We start from the raw sequence: 10,312 nt of genomic DNA, 5'->3' as shown, positions 1-10,312 counted from the left end.
AGCAATTGCACAAAACACAGATAATCATCCTGGTTTTAAAAGTGATCATTGTGCCTGTGTTGCTCAGATAATCCCTGTCCATTTTATGCAGATGTTGTCTATTAATAACCAAATACATTATAACCCCAGACACGTCCTCTATATGGAATAATCCTGCTACCAAAATTGAGAATGAAAGAAAGTGCTGGATGACTAGCACTTAAGCAATTGTTCAGAGGTGGGTCATTTGCATCTTATGCGCTACTTCTGTAGAAGTTTGTTGGATTCCCAGCTGTGGGAATACCTGCACCTATGGAATTTAATATTTATAATAAATAGATTCAAACTGCCAGACCTCCGCAGAAGACTCACTAGTCTTGAAATATACAGCTATCTTGGGTCGTGCAAAATGTTGAGTGGCTTCAATATATAATTACATATGTTAAAATATTACCATGGACACATAATGAAGAATAGCATGGGCAAAGAATTAAAAAGGAATATTTACTCTATCTAGATATTAACTGCACACTCCTCATCAATGGCAGCTGAACACAACGGCTGGGGACTGAACTATGTGCCATTAATCCAACAAAAATAATTTATGATTGATATGGTCAAAAAGCACAGCTGGGAATAAAAAAAATTGATATGTGCTGGAAACCTAAGGCTCTGAATGGTACAAAGTGGGATAGTCAACATATTAAAACCTCAAGGGATAACGTTACAAACAGAATGAACCTATCCTTAACACTGATACACCCTGAGTCCCAGTGGTGTTAATTCTTGGTGTTCTAGTTATCAGAAAGCATAGTTCAACGGAAGTTTCTTTTAGGTGTTTCAGGTGTTTTGTTAGGATATGCTATCTCCTAAAGAATAATAGAAAAGAAAAACACAATAGTAATTAATACTACTTACCAGATTGAATGGCAGAAAAAGCAACAAGTCCAGCCAACTGTAAATGGCCACTCTAAAACCACAGCTGTTTGTTCCTGCCAAACTTAAATGGCCGGTTACAAGAAAAGCATGCTGGGATAGGTTCCTGTAAAATGGTGACCCAGACCTTTATGAGTTTTATTATGTCTTGCAATATTTGGTGTTTTTCTTAAAGACTCAGCTGCTGGAGTTGGGAGAATCTCAGTGTTCATTTAAAGAAAAAAAGAAACACGAGTCTGTAGCCCTCATGGTAGCAGAAAAAAAGCTGGAAAATGTGACCAAAATATAACCGAAAACTCAAAAGGCAAATGAAAAAAATCTAGTATTTATTATTTTCAAGCCAATCTCATGATTTTGAGGGGCCTGAACCATGATTTTTGAATGCTTGGCATTGTCTATACTGGTGACTCTACACTATTGAGTTTCAGTAGTAAGCATGCAATCAGAGTGAAGGGGATGAACTCTCCCCTTTCTGAGTGTGAGGGATTTGGCTAAAAGACACACCAAGATTTTCAAAACCAGAGCCTCATGGTTTGTAATAATAATTAGAACTTCTTAGAAAAAGTTTGGGTTTTTTTGTTTTCCCATGGTAAATTTCTTGGGAGTTGTAGTTCAGATGCCTCATGCCCCCATCCTCCTTTATGGGTTGGACTCCCTGGTCAGACTACAGTTCCCATGATGCACTGTAATGCATACTAGCAGTTGTCTGGCCATGGTCCCTCAGGGAAGATGAAGTCCAGCTGGGGAGTCCGTCCCATAACAAAGATTAAACACATGAAGCACTGCAACTATAACTCCCAGGAGGCATTGCAATGGCATTTCAGAATCAAACTATTTTGGTCCAAAAATGGAAGTTTTTCAATGGCAAGCAGACACTTATGAAAAATTTCCCATCAAAATATTTTGATGGAAAATTTTCAAACAGCTCTAAAATTATGCCTATTTATCTTCTTTTGATATATTATTTCTGTAAACTGAAAGCCTTCTATGGTTGGTGCCTCAGCTCAGTGTGGGGATGTTGGTAACAGAGGTATTGACAGGAAGCCCGCATTGAGAAACAAATGAGGAGAAGACCCCTTCATATACATGTCTTACTGCAAAAAGACAATCTGCAAAAATAATCAGTCCCCACTACATATTTCACACTGAACTAATGGGCATTATTGCTGAATCGCCAGTATAGAGAAAAGAACTCAGGGTTTGTCTACAAGGGACTGTTATACTGGTATAAGCTAAGATGTGAATTTAAATCAGTATAGTTATGCTGGTTTAACCCCATACATAGACATTCTTATTTTGGTATAAGACTGCATCTTTTGGGTTTAGCTTATTAAGCAAAACTGGAAAAAAAATACTCGTATAGTGGAATAGTGTCCACACAGGGTGGAGGGCAAGGGTGTTATACTGATATCACTATATTGGTATAAGTGGTAAAATTTTCCAGTTTAGACAAAGTCTCGGTGTTACAAGATGAAATGACTTCATTGACATCTGGTTAGGGATTTGGGTCAATTTTTTGACTTGGAGGGTTATGGCTAATTAATTCATCATTGCATTACAGCATTGGCTAATAGAGATGGTGTAATTAAGGCTGCAAAACATATTGTTATGCCCCCATTATCATAGAGCAAATTAAAAACAATAACACCTTTTTCCATTTCTGTCTTAAGTTCTGACCCTGCACTGATTTGCACACATTCACATGGCTCTGCCTGCCTGGAGCTCATTCCAGGAATGGAGCCTCAATTATTAGTTGTTTGGGCTTTTTCCTCTATGTAGGTTTTTCTTAGCAATTCCTTTCTTGTAGTTAAAGAAAAGAAGAAAGAAGAAGAAGAAGAAGTAGTTAAAAGTCTCTACCAATTTTAAAAGTGTTGGACTGTGCCAAGGTTTTGTGAGTGATGTCTATTATGTGTCCTTGAACTTAAAACTGTTAAGTCCCTATGGACTTCTAATGTTCATATCACAGCATCGGATTTCTTATAAATTGGTGACTAGCTGTTCTTTTCTGCTGAAATACAACTGGCATCCACAATATTGCCAACCACGAGTGCTCAACATTCCTGAGTCAGACCCACTAAGCATGATATGTCATTTTTTAAAACAAAGCTTAATTTGGGGTTTTTCTTGCTTTTCTTCTGGTTTCTGAGTCCAAAGTGCACATTTTCAATCTCTACACTAGATCATGAGGGCTAAATAATTACTTTTTAAAAATAGTGGAACCTGAGATTCCTGTTCAGAGTTTATGTAAAGAGCAGCCGAAGGAAACTATTTGCAGTGCACACCCAAGCAACTTTATTCATCCTACAAAACCCAGGAACTATGCTGCATATTTTTGAGCACCATCTACTGGCACCTTTTTCTAACAACTGTTTACATATATAGAGGACTCCTGTAACAATTCCTAAGTAATCACATGTCGAAACAAAAGGTACAGAAATAAGAATTCATAGCTGGGTTTTTTTCCCTTCCAAAGTTCTCTTGCTGAGAATTCAAGTGTCAGATTACAGCTCAAAGGGTAAAATTCACCCATGTGCATCGGGCCACTGCCAGGCCTGTGTAGAGGTGTGAATTTCACCCAAAGTGAATTTAAGGGGTTGGGCTTGCAGTTCCTCCATAGAGAAGGTGTAAAATAGAAATGATAATTTAGCAAACTACACTGACAGTTTTATGTCTCTTACACTATTGCTGGACTCATCTGTAATAAAATATAAAACATAGCGGTTCAGAAAGTATTATTTTTATTTATTTTGCAGTTCTATCAGCTAAAATGGATCATCTTTTGCAACCTATATAGCTTCCTGATTTTAATGGGGTTGCCCGTGGGCCACAATTTAGTTTAATCCTCTGCCAACAGAGGGCAGAGGATTAAAAATGTTGGGCAAAACAGCAAATGAGTTTTTAAAAAGCCATCAGGAAGATTAGAGAGAAAGTTTTAAAAATCAGCTGTAGAAATAAAGAACACAGTTCATAAAAGCTTTTCCAGTACTCAGACCCCCCAGAGATCACTCAAGGAAGACGAAACTTTATGTGATGAAATGAGAGTGTGAGTTGAATACGATAAGAATGACTGTTTCGTATTTAATTTTTGGAAATGTCTCCTAAATGCACTTACAAAGGAGACATTAGCTATACATTATAACTGAAGTGTACACACTACCTCAGATGAATTCAGCATTGTTGAGGCAGAGTTATTAATTAAACTAGAGAGATACAAAACTTGGGGATCTCCAGTCATTAGACAGAATCCATGTTAGCGTGTTATAAAATACTTAAGAGAAAGTTGTAATCTAATGGCATTTGTGCTTGCTAGTTCACAACTTATAAGATTGTAAGCAGCTGAAAATAATTAAATATTATACCATAATTAAAAAACAAAACAAAAACAAAGCACCTCCCACCCCAAACCAAACCAAAAACCGCCTCTGGCCCAGTATGCACCTCAGGTATAAATACATATTGGATGAACTAGTGCACTGTATATATGGCATTTTGAACACCAGCTGTGTTTTCTGACATATGATTTATAAGAAAGGACCTGCCCTCTTAAAAAGCATGGCTGTGATGTGTTTACAGTATCAACATTAGCGTTGAGAGCAGCCCTGAAGAAAAAGGGCCCTAAGTCGTGATGATTTTCAGACCAGGAGATGCCTGTAAACTAAGGGCCCAGTTCAGCAAGGCATTTTAGCAAATGCATAACTGACCAGGGATAAGATTACAGACATGCTTAAAGTTAAGCATGTGCTTAAGTGCTCTGCTAAATCAAGGCTTATGGGCCTGATCCAGTCAGGGGCGGCTCTAGACATTTCGCCGCCCCAAGCAGGGCGGCATGCTGCGGGAGGCGCTCTGCCAGTCGCTGGTCCCGCAGCTCCGGTGGACCTCCCGCAGGCGTGCCTGTGGAGGGTGCGCTGGTCCCGCACGGCCACCGAAGCCGTGCGGGACCAGCAGACCCTCCGCAGGCACACCTGCGGGAGGTCCACCGGAGCCGCGGGACCAGCGAACCCTCCGCAGGCACGCCTGCGGGAGGTCCACCGGAGCCGCCTGCCGCCCTCCCAGTGACTGGCAGAGCGCCCCCCCTGGCATGCCGCCTCAAGCACGCACTTGGCGTGCTGGGGTCTGGAGCCGCCCCTGGATCCAGTTCCCATTGAATTCGATGGAAATGCACATATTGACTTCAGTAGGATTTACTTCAGGCCACCTAAATATGTCTGGCATATTGGAATGGCACAATGTCTTTCTATGACTTTAGAGTCTGTAAACATAGGTGGATTGCTTTCTAGTTTATAAAGTTGTCTGTTGTGTTTGTGCATGTGTGGAGAGTGGCTTTGTATAAGTACTTTTACAAAGGCAGCGAGGATTAAACATTTACATGGATATGAGAACATCTACAGTTACATTAAGACCAAAATATATTTTTATAAGGGATATAAAACTTTATGTTTCAGAGCACAAGCCAACAGCTGACTGACAGGGTCAGGAAGAAATGTTCCATAAATCCAGATTATTCCATAACTGTCCTCTATGGGGCTTCTTCCTCTGAAGCATCTGGTACCAGCCACTGTCAGAGACATGATGCTGAATTACATGGCTCTGGTATAGTAAATTCTATGTAAATCTGAGTAAGTATTGAGTTCTTCAATGGAAACTACAATCCGTTGGTATGGCACAGCAGTATTGTTGATAAATTTAGAGAATTAGTTAAAAAAATTATTTCTGTTCAGGGGCACAATTAAAATTTCAACATTTCTCACTCTGCAATATTGTGGTACCACAGTATTTCCTAATCTTAGCACAGGAATATATCAGTGTTACTTCAGCTATATGCGGTGCTGAATGTTAAATGGCTGGTATACTGGAAACCTCAGTGTCTGAGGCATCTGACAAGTAAACACAAAGCTATTGAAACCATAAGTGTCATTAGGCCCCACTCTTGCAAAGTTATGCTGGCAGTGGGAATATTTTAAAATTTGTAAAATTAATTTCTGGGATTAGCTGTGCCATAAGGCAGGTTTCTAATCCACCAGAGTTGCATTAGCATGGCATATTTTCAGGAAGATAATACAATTTCAATTAGCAATTTCTCCAGGATAGTTCAGGCACAAACAAGTTTTTCTTCAACTTAATCAGGCATGTTTTCCCTTTCAACCTGTCTTTTCTAAAATAGGCATATCAGGTAAGGCCATTAAAATAGAAAAGTTAAGTGGCTCTTATGGCTGGGCTCCTTCTTTTCTGCTCTTTTACAGTGTCTTAGAGTGAGGATGGAGTAAAAGACTTTGCTGTACACTCAGATCATATAGCACCCTCTATCTGTTATTACACTTTTTCATCAGTTCTTTCATTCTTGTTTGCATGGATCAAGACTGATTATCCACAGTTTGGCATCAGTGCTGCAAGTGAAGGCCATTGCCCAGTTCCCCAAGTACAGGAATTGATTAGGAGAAAAGGATATGAAGATATCAGCTTCTCCACTACAGGGATTACAGATTAAGTTGTTCAAGATGTTCAGTGGGGCTCTTTGGTGCTACCAGAATACAAATATGTAATATATATTATATTGCCAAATCTTTTGTTGCTTGCCAGAGTAGTCAGAACAGAGCATGCCCTTCTTTCTGGAAGTGTTAGAAAGGAGCCAATGGTGCATCGTTCTGTACATTGTGAAGGATGGAAAGAAGATGCTTTGTCAATGACAAAAAGACTAATCAGTCCATATCATGCTCAAATTTCCACACTCAAACTTCTGATCTGCCCCCGTACACCTCATATTTGCACTATGTGCATGAAAGAAAGAAGCGACCCTGGTATGGATAGAGAGTAGGGGAAGCCTCCTTGCACTTGATCTAAGGCCTGGTCTACACTAGGATCTTAAATCGAATTTAGCAGCGTTAATTCGAACTAATCGCTCAACCGTCCACACCAGGAAGCCATTTAATTCGAACTAGGGGGCTCCTTAGTTCGAATTTGGTACTCCACCCCGACAGGTGGAGTAACGCTAAATTCGCACTTGCTAGCTCGAATTAGGCTAGGTGTGGATGCAAATCGAACTTAGTAGCTCCGGGAGCTATCCCACAGTGCACCACTCTGTTGACGCTCTGGACAGCAGTCCGAGCTTGGATGTTCTGGCAGCCACAGAGGAAATGACCCGGGAAAATTTGAAATCCTTTTCCTGTCTGGACAGTTAGAATCTCATTTCTTGCTTTGACATCGGGGCGAGCTCCGCGGCACCTGCAACGATGCAGAGCTCTCCAGCAGAGGAGTCAGCCCAATGCAAGAATAGAAAGAGATCCCCAGCATGGACAGACCGGGAAGTCCAGGATCTGATCGCTGTGTGGGGCGAGGAGTCTGTGCTGTCGGAGCTGCGCTCCAACAAGCGTAATGCAAAGACCTTCGAGAAGGTCTCCCAAGCCATGACACAGAAAGGATACAGCCGGGATGCGATGCAGTGCCGCGTGAAAGTCAAGGACCTGAGGCAAGGCTATCAAAAAGTCAGAGCGGCAAACGGACGCTCCGGAGCACAGCCCCAGACATGCCGCTTCTACGAGGCACTGCATGCCATTCTCGGTGGGTCTGCCACCACTGTCCCACCACTGACCGTGGACTCAGTGGATGGCATAGTGAGCCAGGACAGTTCCTACTCGATGTTCGCCGATGGGCAAGACGACGAAGGGTCCGTGGAGGAAGGCGCAGGCGACAGCGAACACAATGCCGCTTTCCCTGACAGCCAGGATCTGTTCCTCACCCTCACAGAGATCCCCTACCAACCCTCACCGGCCGTGAACCCGGACTCAGAGTCAGGGGAAGGATCAGGCGGTAAGTCGTATAAACAAGAAAATATTTATTTGCTCGAAAACATGTATACCAAAAATATAAATTCTATCTATAAATACTATATCTAAAAGTTTTTAAAGGGAAACTAAACGAACAGTAGGTCTACACAGATTGGGATGGAACAATAGTCCTCCATGGACAATTCCACAAATGCTTCAAACAGTTCCTCAAATACCCTCCGCAGGAGGTTTCGAGGAAGAGGTGCCCTATTTGGTCCTCCGGTGAAGCTCACTCTTCCACGCCACGACATCCTCAGATACAGGGGAACCATCGCCTCTACCAGCATGGCCGCGTAGGGTCCCGGTCGGTGAAGTGCTTCCCTTAACATCCTTTCTTTCTGCACTCGAGAGACACGCCTCAGGGTAATCTCGTTACTGAAGTGCTGCATCTAATTAGGGCAATTAGCGAATAGTTACTGTTCTTAATGGTTTACTTATACTTTGCATAACAAAGCCCCGCGCTTAGCAGCCACGTGCTGTAGGCCACACAGGAAAAGCATACATTGATCTTTCCCCTGCAGTGTCGGGAGTGGCTGCAAAAGGGTCATAGTATCTGATTTCCAGATTGCCGTTAGCACGACGGCACAGCTATCCGTTAACTGATAAGCATAATGTACTGTAAGGCTTACCAGGACTCTCTGCTAGAGGGATTCTGCTCTCTCTCCCGACTTCTCCGCTCTCCTGTGCAATGGCGCAGCCAATCAGAGCGTAGGCCAAAATGTTGTGCTTCTCTGGAGACCACGTGACACTTGTTGTCCGGTACGGTCTTCTTCATGGAAATTGACTAGACGGTGTTCACTGTTCGCGAAAATGTATCTGTACAAGGAAATCACTAACTTTCCCCATCACACAGCTTCGGGTCCTTCCCGGACTGCCCCGGCATCCCCCTCGCAGAGACTGGCAATGATTAGACGGCGAAAGAAGAAGACTAGGGACGACATGTTCGCTGAACTGATGGTCTGCTCCCGAGCAGAGGCTGCAGAGCAGAAACACTGGAGGGAGACCCTATGTGAGCAGCATCGCACACTCATGGAACGTGAGGATAGGTGGCGGCAGGAAGACCAGCAGACCACCCAAACGCTACTTGGTCTCATGAAGGAACAAACGGACACGCTTCGTCGCCTTGTTGATGTCCTGCAGGACCGCAGGCTGGAGGACAGGGCCCCCCTGCAGTGTCTCTGCAATCGCCCTCACCAGCCAAGAAGTCCTGGCCCCCCCTCACCCAAAAGTACAAGACGGAGGGGTGGTAGAGGACGTGAGAACTGTCACTGAACCAGAGCAGAGCGGCCGTGTACCCCGCACTTCTAACGTTAGAAATTTGTAGAAGTGCTTCCCTTATAGGCTCAGCCAGTCCCAAATCCAAGGTTCATCCCCCCACTGTTTATTAGATTAATAAGAGCTGTTTGCTGTTAATCACTGTTTCCGTCATGTCTTTCCTGTCAGAGGATTTTTCGGTGTATGGGGTGGACAGGGGTTTCATACTTGCACGGTATAGCCTACAGTACCAGGGTACAGACTTGGGGAAAGGATCAACTGCGGGGCACACACACACTGCAGTCAGTAGGCACCAGGGTCATTCTGTGTTGTGTATGCTGCCCCTGTTCATTTCGTAATGTGTATAATTGTCCAGGGTCCTAGCGCCTGTCACGCCATTACTGTGAAGGCAGGCTGCCCTTACGATGCACCTGCAACGGATCCACGAGCCTATCCGCTGCCCTGAGCCCCAACAAGAGCCCTCATCCACGGACAGATAGTCACCCTTCTCCCACACCCATCACCCCTTCCCACGCAGAAACCCGCAGCCCACTGCCGTCATCCAAACCCCTATGCAAAGAAGGCACCACTCGCCCCTTCCTGCAAACCCTCCCCTTCATGCAGAACCACTGTCATCCGTCCCCCACCCCAGAGACCTATGTAGGAGCAGGAGGATGTCAGTCCTCTATGGAGGAAGCGGTCTGTACGTCAGTGCACACCGTGCCCAGCACAGTATGCGTCCATGTCTCAACACCAGAACAGAAATGCAAAGTAAAAGAAAGATTTATTAATAATGAGTGTAACAATTACTTTGCTTAAAAACGTGCTTTGGAAGTGGGGGAAACTTGGAGAACAAGGCATGTAGCCGCAGATCCAAATCGACACAAACTGACACAGGCCCAGGGTCAGTTTCTCTTGAAAGCAAGTGGAGAGTCATAGGTTACCCTGATCTCCGAGGAAACTTGCTTTCAAAGCCTCCCGGATACAGAGCGCTTCCCGCTGGGATATTCTCTCGGCACGGGTGTCTGGCTGAGCGTAAACTGCAGCCAGGCGATTTGCCTCAACCTCCCATCCGGACAAAAAGGCCTCGCCCTTGCTCTCACACAGATTGTGCAGCACACAGCAAGCAGCAATAACTACGGGGATATTCTTTTCGCTGATGTCCGAGCGAGTGAGTAAGCTCCGCCATCTCCCCTTGAGACGTCCGAAAGCACACTCCACCACCATTCTGCACTCGCTTAGCCGGTAGTTGAAGAGTTCCTTCTCACTGTCCAGGGCGCCTGTATAGGGCTTCATGAGCCAGGGCATTAGCGGGTAGGCTG

Source organism: Mauremys mutica, chromosome 5 (assembly GCF_020497125.1).
Source record: "Mauremys mutica isolate MM-2020 ecotype Southern chromosome 5, ASM2049712v1, whole genome shotgun sequence".
NCBI classification, from domain to species: domain Eukaryota; kingdom Metazoa; phylum Chordata; order Testudines; family Geoemydidae; genus Mauremys; species Mauremys mutica.
Note: the sequence above shows the minus strand (reverse complement) of the source record.